The sequence below is a fragment of the Paroedura picta genome, chromosome 8 (genome assembly GCF_049243985.1).
Source record: "Paroedura picta isolate Pp20150507F chromosome 8, Ppicta_v3.0, whole genome shotgun sequence".
Classification (NCBI taxonomy): domain Eukaryota; kingdom Metazoa; phylum Chordata; class Lepidosauria; order Squamata; family Gekkonidae; genus Paroedura; species Paroedura picta.
Genome location: NC_135376.1, coordinates 66262026 through 66278564, shown reverse-complemented (window position 1 = coordinate 66278564; position 16539 = coordinate 66262026). Strand labels below are relative to the sequence as shown.

At 44.2% G+C, this 16539-nt stretch overlaps 4 long non-coding RNA genes across 4 annotated transcripts; 3 read left to right on the top strand and 1 right to left on the bottom strand.

Annotated features, from left to right (window-relative positions):
• Window positions 1-456: 456 nt before the first annotated feature.
• On the bottom strand, window positions 457-1130 carry LOC143842660 (uncharacterized). The gene is made up of 2 exons (XR_013233263.1): window positions 859-1130; window positions 457-682 (listed from the first exon to the last, which is right to left on the bottom strand). It is a non-coding gene; the product is annotated as an uncharacterized LOC143842660 (long non-coding RNA).
• Window positions 1131-2848: 1718 nt separating this feature from the next.
• LOC143842659 (uncharacterized) lies at window positions 2849-3483 on the top strand. The gene is made up of 2 exons (XR_013233262.1): window positions 2849-3161; window positions 3278-3483. It is a non-coding gene; the product is annotated as an uncharacterized LOC143842659 (long non-coding RNA).
• A 1763-nt stretch (window positions 3484-5246) lies between these two features.
• Window positions 5247-6054, top strand: LOC143842658 (uncharacterized). The gene is made up of 2 exons (XR_013233261.1): window positions 5247-5711; window positions 5836-6054. It is a non-coding gene; the product is annotated as an uncharacterized LOC143842658 (long non-coding RNA).
• A 2028-nt stretch (window positions 6055-8082) lies between these two features.
• LOC143842657 (uncharacterized) lies at window positions 8083-9123 on the top strand. Its single transcript, XR_013233260.1, has 2 exons — window positions 8083-8791; window positions 8911-9123. It is a non-coding gene; the product is annotated as an uncharacterized LOC143842657 (long non-coding RNA).
• The last annotated feature ends 7416 nt before the right edge of the window (window positions 9124-16539 follow it).

The following is a 16539-nucleotide window of genomic DNA, read 5'->3' as shown; positions in this document are numbered from 1 at the left end:
CAGGCTATTGTGACATAACTGTGAAATTGTAGTCCATTGTGTGTTTTTCCCGTGAAGCAGAATTACGACTCCCCGGTTTCTTCTGTATGTTATCACCTAAGCCAGGGTTGGCCAAACTGTGGCTCTACAGATGTCCATGGACTAGAGTTACCCTGAACCACTGCCATCATGACCAATTGGCAGGGGCTCATAAATATCGAGCCATAATTTGGCCAACCCTGGGTCTTTTTCCATGTAGTACCAGAGCATTATTTCATTTTTAACGATATTTGTATGAACTACTTTGAAAAGTCTGATTAAACCATTATGTTTACCTGAGGTAGAATTTCTGGTCGGGAATCTTTGAGAAACCACAGTCTGTTTTCATGTAAAAAGATCAAATTGTTGCTGAAATTCACACCCTCCCCCATCCCCCATTGGCAAAAGTTGGTAAAGTAATCAGGCCAGTCAGAAAAGTAATTGCAGCTTCACATTTAATGACAGGTTGCTCCTCTTTGGAGGACTTCAGCATCTTGGGATGTCAGTCCATCTGGCTTTGCTGGAGTGGTGGTTCATTTATTCGGCAGAACTCAGCCTGTTGGTGATGGCTTACATTGTCAGAACTGCTGTACATTAGAAAAGGAGGCTAGTAGCGATCATTTTTTCGCCTTCCTGTAGTAACATACGGTATTGGCTATAGTTCCTGTGGAGACAAGAATACAAAATATGTTAAGTATTTCCCCCCATAAAGAGCAATGTTGTTGCCCACTTGTATGAGAGCTCAAAGAAAGGCATAGCTCCTACTGAACAAGCTTCTTCCAATCATTTGTCTTATCACCAAATGCAGGGCTGCCTGATTGGCAAAGGGTTGCTTTTTACCTCTCCTCTTTCTCCTCTTCCTCCCTCTCCTCGGAATCCTAGAAAGTGTCCTCCTCCTGTTTCGTCTGGGACAAGTCTTGGTGTGACAGCGTGACATTTTCTTGGGGACAAGATGTTAAAATCCTAGGTAGAGGAGCATGTCATTTGGTCAAAGCCAGTGCAGTCTGCCTTCTGCGTTGGTATCTGAGTTTATGAAGATACTAAATGCGTTATGCTTTTACTTAAAGGGTCTGGCAACTATGAGCTCACGTAGTTGATATGGTAACCTTTGTTGCTTAAAAACGATGACATATAGGGCAGAAAGTGTCCAGGACTTAAATCACACAACTTTTAGTGGCCTAGGTAGGCCTTGCAGGCTTGCATTACAATCTGAAATGTCTTTTTGGAAAAGAATATGAAATGGAAATGGTCCATCGATCAGCAGATTGAAGATGAAATAAGCACCCAAGAAGAACAGGCAACACTCTCTGATTCAAAAGTGCTAAAGGCACTAGCCACGAACAGGAAAGAGACTGGTTAAATGTGACCAGAATGTGATCCTCAGAATTGGAAAGAGATATCACACTTGCCTGACCAGAGAAAGATCTCTGCTAGCAGGGAGGAAGGAATCCTCCATTAAGCTCTCAGCTCTCTCCATCTTCTGATATATGGGCATGTAGTCCTGCTTGCAAAGCCAGCTATAGGGCTTGCAATGTGTTTTATTTGTAACTATACTTTTAAGTTTTGGTGCAGTGAGTCAGGAGACTGAAACAGACGAGTATTGTATATATTCATGTGTAATCTTTCTAGTAAAGATTATTCCTTTTAAACCTCAAAGCACTGGATCTGTGCCTATTCCATAAAAGGTAACCAATAACTGCAAGCAGTTTCTCTGCAGTTTTATTTTTCTGGAGGGACCTAGGGCCAAGCTTAGTCCAAAAGTCCCAGCAATAATTTAACTCATATACCACCCATCCCTGCCAAAGGGGGCTCAGGCCAATTCACAACTGTTGTTAAAACATTACATAATTAAATGCAACAACATACTATAAAACACAATCAAGTACAAATAAAATTCCAGTAGTGTTCCACTTCCTGCCAACCATCACAGTCCAGCCAGCCGATAAAATATGTAAAGAGTGCTGTTTTACAGGCCCTACAGAAATTTGACAGTGCTATCAGGACCCAGATCTCAACTGGCAGCTCATCCCCCCAGTCTGGAGTCATGTCTGAAAAGGCCCTGGCTCAGGTCGAGGCCAGAACAAGTCAGTTCATTTAATGACCTTGCTTATTCCGGTCATCCTTTCTCAAAACATACATTGTAAGAGAACCATGTCTAATGTCAGCAACCCAGACTCTCTCTCACCCATTTTTAAACTCAAAACAGTCATATTTATTCTGCCTATTGTTATGTTCTGTGAAAGGGGACACATTTCATGATTTACTAGAGGCTTTGTTGGCATATCAGTGGAGGTCCACTTATAGGGCTCCTGGAACTGTCAATGTTTCCATGAGTGGCATGCTTTTGTCCTCTAGAGAAAAAACAGTCTTCCTATTTGTGGAACATGTTTATTAGGAGGATTGCTTTCCCAAGATAAAGCATTCCAAATGTCTTGCTGACCTTGTCCATTCCTGCTGCCAGCTTTTTGTCCCTCAGGAGAATCTTTATCAACTCAGGGTTCTCCATTCAAGATGGATTCCGTCTGTACCTTGGCCCTTCATGGTTTCATTTGGCAGGAAATAGTTCATTGTCTGGATGACATTAATTCAGCAAATACCAGATTACGTTATTTAACACAAAACTATGCAAAAAATTCACCATTCATTTCTTTTGGATTGATTTCCAAGCAAAAAAAATTATTTTGATTTCCCCTCGGAAATGTTGCCATGTGAAGTCCACACATATTCAATATTAACAATATTTATCTAACAACAAACTAACCACCGATGGAAATATTATTTCTTTCAGTTAGGCTATCTTTCGCTAGATGGTCCATCATACAGACTGAGTCACTGGTCTGCCATTGGCTTGCCATTGTATTAAGTCACAATTGAGAAGGCATCATCAGCCTTTGCTGAACTTGACACTCAGGTATAAAAAGGACTGAGCTGGCCACAGCGCGCCTTAAGCTCTGAAAAGCCCACCCAGGACAGGTGGAGCTCCAGCTGCCAAGAGCTCGAAGGGACCTAAGCACCACCCCAAATGGCAAGATTCAGACGCAGCCGGAGCCGCAGCCTCAGCCGTCGCCGACGCAGGAGGCGAGGCGGAGGGAAAGGCGGGAAGAGAAAAGGAAGACGGCGTGGTGGCAGGAGGAAAGGAAAAGGTAGATTTTTTTTAACAAGCACCTGTCATTTGTGACTTGCCTTTCCTTAGACTGCTCCTTCCTAACATACCTCAGGCCTGAGAAGTAACCATTAATTTTTTTTCTGTCTTGTTTAGGGAGACGTGGACACAAGAAAGGAGGGAGAAGAAGAAAACACTAAATCACCATCCCCCTCATCCCAAGATGTGCCAGCCTCTCTAGAGCTTCTGCCAAACAGAAATGAATCAAACCTTACCAACAGAGCCACCAGGATGACATCCTCATAATCAGAGGCTGAAACCATTGATCATTGCCACCTGTCAATAAAGCACTGAAATTTTAATTTGTCTGTCATTCAATTTTAATGTTAACTGAAGTTATCTTCACAGTTTGTCCATGTTTCCCAAATCACTGGGCATTTAAGAATGTTACATACAGTCCTAAAAACAGCCCACTTGCCTTGTGAACCAGGTGTACTATCAGAGGATTAGAAAACATAGTCGTTGGATGTATGACAAAGTGATAAGAAAAGTGACTCCACTGGGCAGAAAATAGATCTTTGAAGAAATATATCAGGGCATTCAGCTGGGTTTTTATTTAGAATTGTATTTTCCATCCCATCTTAGACAAAATACATATATAAAATATATGGATAAAATATGGGAAAGTCAATACAGTTAAACAGTTAAAATCTAAAACACAATTCTGACATCAGCTGCCCAGTTCTTATACTTGCTGGAAAAGGAATGGAGTAGAGACACAAATTGGGTCTTGGCAGGGAAGCCAGCATAATTTTGATGTTTTGGGTCTCCACCATAGGCCTAATGGAACAGCTGGGTTGTACAAGCCCTGTGGAACTGTGCAGGGTACTGCAGGGCTCTGATCTCATTTTTTCCATATGTATGATCAAACATAAGAAAAAACACCATGGCACAGCTGGCAAAACCAACCAACCAACCAACCAAACAAACAAAAAAAGGCACATATAAAAGTTGTCTTTTTTATTCCAGTTGGATGTATTATTCTTTAGGTTCCGGTATTGAATAACTTGTAATCATTTCCTGTGGTTGCCTGTAATTATTTCCTATATAATCCAAACAATGTTAACCACAAAGTCTGATCTGAAGCCTACTTGTTACTCAGAAGTCCCGTTGAGTTCAATGTGATTAGGTTTGAACTTTGATTTGAATACAGTGAATTATGAATGATATGTTTTCTTATGGAACTAGTGTTCCCCTTTACCTTGTACTAACTCATGCTCCCCAAATCCATTCGTTGAATTTGGAGGACCTCAGGACATAGTGGAATATAGCACAGAAGCAAGAGTCCCCGGAATCTAACATTAGTGCTTCAAGATGTACTCAAGCAAGTAATTTGGCTGTTTTTAGCATCTCAGTCCAAAGATCTACTTCTTAATTTCAAATGATTGTGCCATTGTAATTTGTTGCCACTGCAGAATTCCCAGTTAGATCTCTGGGGTTGAGCTGCGATTCACAAAAGCCATCTAAATATAAATGTTGGTAGTCTTCAAAGTGCCCCTGAAAATATATTTTGCATTAACCGACTGACACAATGGCTCCTTTTACAATCTACATCCGTTTGCAATATAAAAGGTCAAAGGTCAGGATACTGGCTTGATCAAATATTTCAAATCACTGAGTGAGGCCCAAAAATGTTACACTTTGTATTTCTCACACCACAACACATATTAGCAATAAATTTTAAGAGAAGAAATGGTTCAAAGTGAGAACTCCTTGCTTTTAGCCTCCCATCCCACTTAAGGCTCATTTAGCAACTTACTTTTCTCTTGTTGGCAGACAAACACCATCATTATTTTTATGCAGACTTTTAATTAAGGTGTTTCATCCCTTTTAGTTATTTCATGATCTGCCTCTGTCAAGGTCTTGTTTTTAGAAATGTCATCTTTGGCTGCTCAACAGCATTTTATGTAGTTTTTATTTTCAATAGCTTGTTTTATTGTTTTAGTTGGAAGCCACCTAGAGCCTCTCTCCGAAGAGGTAGCATACACATTTCCAAAACTTGTAAAAAAAAGGAAAGAATATATATTTCCCCCCCAGGAGACAGAATGTTTCTTTAAAGTTTTGATCTCCTGAAGTTTCGTGATGTTAAGTTCACATATTCCTAAATTATCAATATTTATTTAATCAAGTGGTCAGTTAGGAATCAATATAGTATTTCTTTCAACTGGGGTATATATTGCTAGATGAATTGGCTATAGGCTGTTCATCATATAGCCTGACTCACTGGTTTGCCAAACAGAACACCCATTGTATTGAGTCATAATTGAGAAAGCATCATCAATGGTTGCAGGGCTGGACACTTGGATATAAAAAGGGCAGAGCTGGCCCCAGCGAGCCTTAAGCTCTGAAAAGCCCACCCAGGACAGGTGGAGCTCCAGCTGCCAAGAGCTCAAAGGGATCTAAGCACCATCCCAAATGGCAAGATTCAGACGCAGCCGGAGCCGCAGCCTCAGCCGCCGTCGACGCCGGAGGCGAGGCGGAGGGAAAGGCGGGAAGAGAAAAGGAAGGCGCCGTGGTGGCAGGAGGAAAGGTAAACGTTTTGAACATAGATCTGGAGTCTGTGGCTCTCCTTAGCTTACAGTGTTCCTTCCTGACATCTACCATGCCTCAGGGCTAAGAAGTAACCACCATTTTTCACTTTCTGTCTTGTTTAGGGAAACGTGGCCACAAGAGAAGAGTGAAAAGAGGAAGAAAACATTAAATCTTCATCGCCCCTCTTCCTCATCCCAAGCCTTTTCAGCCTCTCTGAACTTCTGCCAAACACAAATGAACCAGACCTTAGCAACAGAGAAACCAGGATGACTTTCCTCGGAATTGAGGAGGCTGAAACACTTTGATCATTGCCACCTGTCAATAAAAAACCTGAAATTTTACATATGTGTCTTCTGAATTATTTGAACCTGCATATGAGAACAGTTTCCCTAAATTGTTTACGTTTTTATCGGAGAATGTAACACAGTTACACAGCCCCCATATCAGTGACTAAACAGTGATATGGAAATCATGGTGTTGGAACAGTACATGACATTTGGAAGCTATGGTGATAACTGTTGACATAATAATCCAGTTTGGTGTAGTGGTTAGAAGCCTGAACTTCTAATCTAGCGAGCCTGGCAAGCTCCCCCACATGTAGCCAGCTGGGTGACCTTGGACTTGCCACAGCACTGATAAAACTGTTCTGAGCAATATCAGGGCTCTCTCAGCCTCACCTCTCTCAAAGGGGAGAGGAAAGGGAAGGCGAATATAAGCTTCTTTGAGGGTTGTGTTCATGGTTCAGTGTTAATGGTTCATCATTAGTCCCATGCCTGGACACCATTCCTCCCTCTCAAGCATTTGTGAAATGTACCTCGTTCTTGGAGACACTGCAAGAAATATATACTTCAAATACACACAATCCCGTTACATGGAATTCCAGCATTCTTCCTGGAATATACAGACTTAATCTCAGTTCTTGTACCAACATTTGACCACTGACTTTTCCAAAGTTGATAATACAAATTTAGAGATAGAGTAAAGACAGTTTGTTTATATCACAGTCTTCATCTTGGTTATTCTGGCAAATATATTGTGTCCAGTTGTTTGCCAGCATGTGATTAATTTCAGTAAATTCCTTTGGACTAAAACAGAGGAAGCCTGTAGCTATGGGAGCCAAAGAAGTGCAGGCCTTGTATATCACTTACATTCCTTCAGTGGGTATACCCTGGATTTCTTTTGCAATGTTAAATAGGCTTTAAATATAAATAGGCTTTAGACCAGTGGTTCTCAATCTGGGGGTCGAGACCACTTTGGGGGTCGAATGACCCTTTCACAGGGGTTGTGGCAGGGCAAGCAGCTTGGCCGTGGGAGTGCCATCAACACAACAGCCTTGCAGGGTAGATCGAGATAGAGCGTTCGTCTGTCTGGAACAGTGGAAAAAAGCGAGATCGGCATGGTGGCATAAGAGGCAGAACTGAACTGAGAAACCCTGGCGAAAAAACAATTTATATACAACCGTGAACAATGGATCTTCACACTATTGGTCAGTTTTGGTTTAATTTCTGTGAAAGAACACTTGTATAATTTTATGGTTGGGGGTCATCACAACATGAGGAACTGTATTAAAGGGTCGCGGCATTAGGAAGGTTGAGAACCACTGCTTTAGACCATCAAAATGTTCATTTTTTATATGTATGCATTATTTAAAAAAGAAGAAATATATAACCAAATAACAAATCTCTTCCTTGAATAAAGAACAAAGAAGGCACATAAATATAAATGAGAGTATGCTTTAGGCTAGGAATAAATACTTTCCCCCTTAAATTGTTATGAATATATCCTGCTTATTATGCCAACCTCACTTGTCTGACCAGATCTCCACAGATAGAGAAAGAGCCTGTCTTCTGTATGCTTCATGCTCTGCTCATCAGAGTTTTTATATCTTTTTCTGTCTCCTCTGTCAGAATCTAAAACTTTCCACCTTTCTTTGCCCATAGCCTCATTTTCTCCCCACCCCCTCTATAGGCACATGGCTAGAGCCATTTCTCAACACTTGCAGCCCATTGTAGAAATATCCACAGCATAAGAGGGTAGGCTGAACCACAGTGATCAGAAGTGATCAGAAGTCATGGTAGAGCAATGTATATATATGCTATGTAAATTGCAATTGTAAATGATTATTTTGGATTGTAAGTTGTCTCAAACCAGCCTCTGAAGAGGGATAGCTAGCTAGCTAGCTAGCTAGCTAGGTAGGTAGGTAGGTAGGTAGGTAGGTAGGTAGGTAGGTAGGTAGGTAGGTAGATAGATAGATAGATAGATAGATAGATAGATAGATAGATGATAGATAGATGATAGATAGATAGATAGATAGATAGATAGATAGATAGATAGATAGATAGATAGATAGATAGATAGATAGATAGATAGATAGATAGATAGATAGATAGATAGATAGATAGATAGATAGATAGATAGATAGATAGATAGATAGATAGATAGATAGATGGATGATAGGCAGGCAGGCAGGGAGGCAAGCAGGCAAGCAGATATCAGGATGCTTTCATTGAATTTATTAACTAGTGCAAATTACTAAAATATCTTTTATACACATCAGTTATGAACTAAATATGAACTAAAGTTAAAAGTTTTATGACTGGTGTTTCTTTCCAGCTGATTTCCAAAACAAACAAATAGAAACAAAGTAAAACAAAATCCTGCTGTTTCTAAATTTTAATTTAATTGTATTCTATGAAACAATAAGGAATAAAACTATTGTTTCTATCCATTAGGCTATCTTTCACTAGCCTAGTCCATCATATGGGTTGAGTCACTGGCCTGCTATTGGCTTGCCATTATATTGAGTCACAATTGAGGAAGCGTCATTGGCTTTTACTGGGCTTGTCCCTCAGTTATAAAAAGGGCAGGGCTGGTCCCGGCAGGCCTTAAGCTCTGAAAAGCCCACCCAGGACAGGTGGAGCTCCAGCTGCCAAGAGCTCAAAGGGATCTAAGCACCATCCCAAATGGCAAGATTCAGACGCAGCCGGAGCCGCAGCCTCAGCCGTCGCCGACGCATGAGGCGAGGCGGAGGGAAAGGCGGGAAGAGAAAAGGAAGACGCAGTGGTGGCAGAAGGAAAGGTAAAGACTTTAAACATTGATCTGGAGCCTGTGGCTTCCTTTGACTTAGTGTTCCTTCCGGACATCTACCATGCCTCAGGGCTAAGAAGTAACCCTGCTTTTCCTCCTGTCATTTCTAGGGAGACGTGGTCGCAAGAGAGGAGGGAGGAGAGGAAGAAAACGCTAGATCTTCAGCACCCCCTCATCCCAAGCCTTGACAGCCATTCTAGAGCTTCTGCCAAAACAGAAATGAATAAGACCTTACCAACAAAGCAACCGCAGGATCATTTCCTCAGAATCAGAGGCTGAAACAATTTGATCATTGCCACCTGTCAATAAAGCACTGAAATTTTGGTTTTTTGTCCTTTCATTCAGTGGTCATGAGGGCATCAGAGTCATTTAAATGTGACATGGACTGTCATATAGATAAATGAAATATGATTTTAGAATGCTTTAGTTTGTCTGTTTGAAGCAGGCAAGAAGCCCCCTTCTCCCAAGCTAAATTCCAAGAACATGAACAGTTTTATTTTGATGGATGGAGCAAAGAGATAAAATCAGAAGGGCCATGATTTAGCCAGCCTGTCAGCCATGGCTCCACACCCCACCACACCTTTTCACCTTACCCAGTTAGAATACAGGTATTATTTTGGTGCAGAGTGCAAGACTTCTTGAACTCTGCTATTGAAGTGGTTGGCAAAAAGTCTTTGAAGGGAAATTTTACCTTAATGCATAGTTTTTCTCCCCTCTAGGGACCTAAAGCAGCTTCCACTTTTCTCTTTGCTATTTTTCCCACATGACAACCCAATGTGGTAGTTTAGATTGGCTCAGGAAGGTGACTCCCAAATAAGAGGGAAGGCCCACCAATAGGCAAACTTGAGGTATAGTTTTGTGTCCAGTCTCCAGCAACTTTGGAGAAGCCTGAGAGCATGCACCTGCATCTATGGGGTATGAGTAAGATTAGGCAGCATTGATTAGTATTCTAATCTAATCAGAATTTTACTTGTTTGCAGATTGTTCCCACGTTTTTTATCTATTTCATTAAAATTCTAGTAGTAAAGCCCATTGCGTGCTGTAGTGCAACAGGCACTGGTCATGGTTTGGTGTGGGTTTTGTGCCTCTCCTGGAAGTTGGCAACTCTAAGAGGAGGGGTCTCTGTGCACAACAGTCCTGACCTGTCAGGTTTATGCGCACCTAGGAAGTATGGAATTCCAGAACATGAACCTACATCTATCTGGCAATCTCACTTCCTCTCTGCAATGTTTTCTTGACCTGAAATAGGCCAGGGGGCACTATATGGCTGCAGAGGCATTATACACTTTTGGTGCCCCACCTCCAAACCTCAAGGAATATTTCCAACCCAGGAGTAGCCAACTTCCAAGTGGTGCCAGGAGATCTCCTGGTATTATTGCTTATCTCCAGACTATAAAGATCAGCTCCTCAAGCAAAAATGGCTGCTTTGGAGGAGGGACTCGGTAGCTTTGTATCTCACTGAGGTTTATGGATGCCAGCTACCAGGTGGGTTCTGAAGATCCCCCAGAAGTATAGCTCACCTCCACGCAGTTAGGCTGAAGGGGAAGCTCTCCCCCTTAATGTCTGCCCCTTCAAAAGGAATGCACATGGCCACAGACATCCCTGAATTATTCTTAGAAGAGTGGCAGTGAAGACTGACCCTCAGTGTGACACACATACACAGAACAACAGAGAGACAGTGGACCCTTTTGAGGTCCTACTTCCAAATCACAAGGAATCTTTACAACTCTAGAGTTGCCAAACTCCAGGTAGGACCTGGAGATTTACTGGAGTGACAGCTCATCTCTATACTATAAAGATCAGCAGAAACAGTGCTTTGGATGGTGGACTCTGAGGCACTATACCCCTTTGAGACCCCACTTGAGGCCCCAATTTCACTTTCACTGGGCTTGGGGGGCACAGTCTGTTGCTTGGCTGGTGATGAAGCTTGAGACCTATTGCTGGCAACTGCAGTTCCTGTTGTCTACAAAGCCAAATCGTTGACTAATAAGAGTGGAAAATCTAGCTCCCCGCAAAGTCTCACAGTCTACATTCCTGTAAAGCCTTAACATGTAAACTCCCAAGCTAATTCTTACTTGAAATTCTGGGGCACTTATGCCTTTGATTTTATAGGACTTTCCTGGAAAATACAGATTTATATCAGGCCAGGCTTGAGCAAAGTCACTTCAACCCCTCTGTCTCTCCAGAGGGGAGACTTGTTCACAATTTACAGGTTCTAAATCAGTGGTTCTCAACCTTCCTAATGCCACGACCCTTTAATACCATTCCTCATTTTGGGGTAACCCCCAATCATAAAAATTTGGAAGTGTTCTTTCACAGAAATTTAACCCAAACTGACCAATGGCATGAAGATCCATTGCTCATGGTTGTATATAAATTGGTTTTTTTCTGGGGTTTCTAAGTTTTGCCTCTTGTCTAAGGTGACCAGATTTTTACAAAGATAAAGTGGGACACCATCCCGGAAGGGGGCCAGCCCGGACTGAAGGTCATGGGGGCAGAGGCAGCGGCCCGGGCCCAGCTGAGTTCCCTCCCTCCTTCCCTCCGGTTGGGCTCCCCTGGCTGCCGATGAGGAAGCACACTTCTTTGTGCCCTCCTTGCAACACCCTTAAGCCCAGCAGGGAAGAGTAGGGGACAGGCCAAGAGAGAGACAGAGGGAGCAGTGCCTCAACAACCAGCCCACTGGCCCAGTGAGTGAGTGCCTTATGCGGCTCCTGTCGCAGTGCCACCACCTGCAGGGGAAGGAGAGGTACTGGACGGCAGTGCGGGCCAGGTCCGGAGGCACATCCGACTGCCCCAACCCAACCGCCGGCCCTCCCATCTGTCCATCTATCCACTAGCACCTGGGCCTCGCCCGCCCGCCCATCTTGCTCGTGGCCTCAGAGGCGGTGCGCCGGTGGAGGCAGCCATCGAAGGGGCTAGACCACGTCTTGCTTGAGCGGGCGGGTGGGCAGCCGTCAGGGCACAGCCCAGAAGGAAGGAAAGCAGGCAGGCCGGAGGGAGACAGGAGGGCAGGTGATGAGCGCCGTCAGTCTGAGCCGGGCTCACTTTCTCGCGCAGCTTCTTCCCCTAGTTGTGCTGATGCTGCAGGACTTGGGAGCACTTCTCGGCCTCGTCAGCCTCCTACTGCAGCGCCTGGATCTTGCACTTCACTGCCTTCAACGGGGCAGGGTGGGGGCGGCAGGGTGAAGGGTTTGGGTAGGGACGGAGGAGCTGGCTTGAGAGGAGCCTGGGGCCTGCATGGCAGAGGCCACCCTCGCCGGATCCCACTGCCAGCCAGCAGATTTTTAAAAATCAGGATTTTCGTAAAAGGCCATGGGACGTGGGACAAGTTGCTGAAAGTCGTGACGGTCCCACCAAAATTGTTATGTCTGGTCACCTTACTCTTGTCCCACAATGCTGATCTTGTTCTTTTCTGCTGCTCCAGACAAATGCTCTATCTTGATCTACCCCTCAAGGCTGTTATGTGGATGAAATGGAAGAGAAGCCACGTTGGCCACTTTGGGACCCCCTTTGAGAGAAGGCTGCTCGCCCTGCTGCAACCCCTGTGAAAAGGTCATTCAACCTCAAAAGGATTCCCAACCCCCAGGTTGACAACCACTGCTCTAAATGGTCTTTATTTAGCCCTTCCTGGACTTTCCAGCCTTGCATGATCCTTGCTGGTCTGTGTGTCTGTCTGTGCCAAAAAATACAAAGTGTTGCTAGTAAGGGCTGTCCAGAGCCCACAGTACAGGTGGGACAAACCTGCACCCCACCCTAACCTCAGCCTGCAAGCCTCTACGTGTCTGCTATAAAGATCAGCTCCCCAGGCCAAAATGGCTGCTCTGGAAGGTTGACTCTGAGGCATTGTACCATTTTGAGGTCCCACCTCTGAACCTCAAGGAAAATCAAGGATCAACTCATGGGTAGCCAACCTCCCAGTGGGGCCTGGAGATTTCCTGGAATCACTGCTCATCTTCAGACTATAAAGATCTGCTACCCAGGCAAAAATGGGTGCTTGGGTGGGCTGCGCAATGTGACGGAGCTTCCTTGGGCATTTCTTTTTATTTTTAGGAATGCTGTCCTATGGGTGATGGGGAGAGAGAACCCAGGCCAGGATTGCCTGGTTTTCCCCCTTCCAGAAACGCCAGCCCTGACATATGCTCCAATGAGGCCTGTGGCAAAAAAGGGAACGTGGATTCATCAGCTGATGGTCTGAGTCAAGCCAGGACCAGGCTGAATTTGGGGTATGGAAATGGTCACCGAGAGACCGAGAAGGAAACATGTCCTTTGCCTCCGTCAGTGGGTGTGACAGGCTTCCTTCATAGCAGGTCTGAAAAGGGAGGGGGGAAGGTTACAGAATCCTGAGCAAGAGGAAAAATACAATGGGCTCTCGGCAGCTAGTAGTAAAACAGTTGCACAAAAAGTACAACAGAGGCCGCCTGGGCTCCTTTTCAAAACTCCCCCTCCCCCAGCCTGAAGAATTCTGTGCAATTATGAAGTTTCACACAAACAAATTGCTTCAGAAACATGCTAAGAACTGCATAGATCCCAAAATTATACAATCATGTGTTTGCAGTTACCACATAAAACAGGGATCATAGGATTTGGATGGATGAAACTGAAAGTGGAATTGGAAACTGATATCTAAAAGAGCAGGCAGGCAGTTTAATCTGAGCTACAAAAAAAAGCTGCAAACATTTGAATGGAATAAACATTACTTTGAACAAGCTTCACTATATCTTGGAAGAGTGACAAAAATAGTATGGCAATTTTGCAGATTTGAGTCCTGGTTAGAAGCTAACCAGAAATATTTTTGTTATTATTAATATTATTACACTGCAACGGGATAGCATCAAACACATAACAACCCGGAACAGGCATTAAACAAATAAGAGTACCACAAAAAACAGTGGAATGCATTATATACTCTCAAGAACAATATTTTAGAAATTAATAAGTGTAACTCTCACACCTTTATTAACCTGTTCAGGACCAAAATGCCTCTAGAACACTGTCTCTACTTTGGAGCTCCTTGGAGGAGTCTCCTATACTGAAGATAAAAACCCAATTATCTGTAACTAGCATCTCCTGACCTTTTGGCTTGGATTACTGGCTGCCTGCTGTATTTGCAGTTTGTTTTGCTTTGTTATATCCTTATGATTAAGAAGATAGGAGGATGGAAAACGACATGAAATTTTTATTGCCCTCTGAATTTTATCTGTTTACTTGCTCACCCTGTCCGAGTGACAGTCCCTTCTATTGTTTATTTGTGACTATGACAGTCCTTTACTTGGGAATTTTTAACAGCTTAGTAAACTTGAAGACTAATTGCTCAGACTTTGCAATAGAAGGCTTCAAAAGAACAAGTAACAGGGTGAGTGATGGTGAAGATGTTACTACGCCCCCTCTTTCCAAGCAGACAAAGATAGATGATTTTATTACATCAAAGTATGCTGTCTCAATCTCAAATCGATTTGCTTCACTGGATAAATATATCTTTGAGAGTTAAAAGAGGAGAGAAATGAGGGAGATGCTTCAACTGCTTGGCTGCAAGAAGGATGGATAAAAGATAGAAGATAAATGCAGGATGCAAGATAAAGAAGGATGGATAGAAGATAAATGCAGAGCTTCTGACAACATCCTTAATGAACTCTCACACCTGACTGCCATGCTCTTTGTTTCAGTCCTCGCCCCTTTCCGGTCCTGGCCCCAACCTGGTGGAATGAGCTCCCAGAAGAGCTGAGGGTCCTGCAGGAGCTCCCTGCATTCCACAGGGCCTGTAAAAAGGAGCTGTTCTGCTGGGTTTATGGTTGAGGCCATGGCATTGAAGATCATGGGGTCCCCCAGGAAAGAGACTGCATCAGGTCAGACCATCACCTGTGGCAGCATCCATAGACTCCCTCCATGGTGCACTGAGAGGGGGTTAGTTATTGCAGTGGTAAGTATTTTCACTGCCCGGGTTTATATTTTAATGGGGTTATGATTGTTTTATGTGGGGTTTTATTCTGTAACCCACTGTGAAACGGTTTGCTGATAGCGGTGGGTTAATAATGATAATGATAATGATAATGATAATGATAATGATAATGATAATGATAATGATGTATTTATCATCAGGGTTCAGTTACCATGGCCAGCCTATCACAAATCTACACAAACATAAAAAGAGACCATTATATAAAGCAGTGGTCCCCAACCTTTTTATCACCGGGGACCACTCAACGCTGGGGACCACTCACCGGGGACCACTCAACGCCTTTTACTGAGGCCCGGTGGGGGGGGCAGTTTACTCCTCTACTCTCAACCACTGCCCTAGCGCTCTCTGATCGCTATGGTAATGTTTAAATATCCCTTCAAAATAAGATACAGACACGCCACAACAATGAAGTGTGTTGTAAAGGGCTGGGGGGGGATGAAGTAAAGGGCCGGGGGGTGGGTGGAAGAAGGCGTCCTTCGGGGCCCACCTCCAATTAATTGAAGGACCACATGTGGTCTGCGGCCCACAGATTGGGGATCGCTAATATAAAGAATCCCGAAAAGGGATTTAAGGAAATGTTTTATTGCTAAGCGTTAATGCGAAAAGGCAAGTTTAAAACAAAAAATCTTTTACTGCTGTGGCGTTTCCCCATAGCAATGTGGAAGCGAAACATCCACTGTGAAGGGAATGGTGGCTTTAGTTGATTGATAACCCAAGGAGCTGTGGGAAAACTTTGGGTTGTCCATGTTTCCTGCTTCTCTGCCGCCTCATTGGCCCATTATGCACGGCCACCGAAACGGCGATTTCGGGTCACATGGAAAACGTGGAGGGGGAAGAAGCGAAGCAAACTGCTTATGCACGGGACGGGACGCAACGGCGGCAAAACCCAGAGTAACCGATTATACACGCGGCAACCCCGGCGCCGCTTCTGGTTGCGCCCCGGTCACCCGGAAGCTCCGCTTTCTTCCGCATTTTGCTAACATGGCTTTTTCGGCGGCATGCACCAAATCTGTGGCCAGTTGCAGCCGGCTCTGTGCGATATCGGTGATTTTAGTCGCCGTCATTCCACCCCGAATGCGCGCTATCCCCCCCCCCCCGTGCATAATGGGCCATTGGAATGCAAAAAGCCACAATTAGACTGCAGGATAAAATGGGAGGGGTCTCCCATCAGGAAGTGTGAAAACTTCCTTTACGCACCGGGATCTTTGTTGCAAACTGGTCACTGAATGAAAAATCGCCATTTAAAATAGTGGAATTCATCGTTATGCATACCTGCCTTTGTAGTGGTATCCAGTTGCGTTTTGTAGCGTTTCCCACAGGCTTCCGGTCTCGGCAGAAATCGCTAGAAAGGAAGCGCTATTGCCGAGCTCATCCCGCCCCTGGCCGTCAAGCAGCCAATGGGCAGCCGTTAGCATGCTCCCAAACAGCCCCTTTCCCTTTAAGAAAGGTTTTTTTAAAAAAAACACACACCCATTGTAACGAATCTGTGTAGATTCGTTGCAACGGAGAGACCCATCCAGCTGCCTGGGGTGTTTGAGCTGTCATTTGATCGTGGCCACGCTGCCTCCGAGTGGGAAAAAAAATCCCCCCTCCCCCCCCTCTCACGGGCCCGATTTTCGGCTGAATGACTGTGTTAAATGTGTGTTCTTAGTGACTGAAGGGGAGGGACTGAAGCCGGGGAAGCCTCTGTTTGAGCTGTCATTTGATCGTGGCCACGCTGCCTCCGAGTGGAAAAAAAAATCCCCCCCTCCCCCCCCTATCATGGGCCCGATTTTCGGCTGAA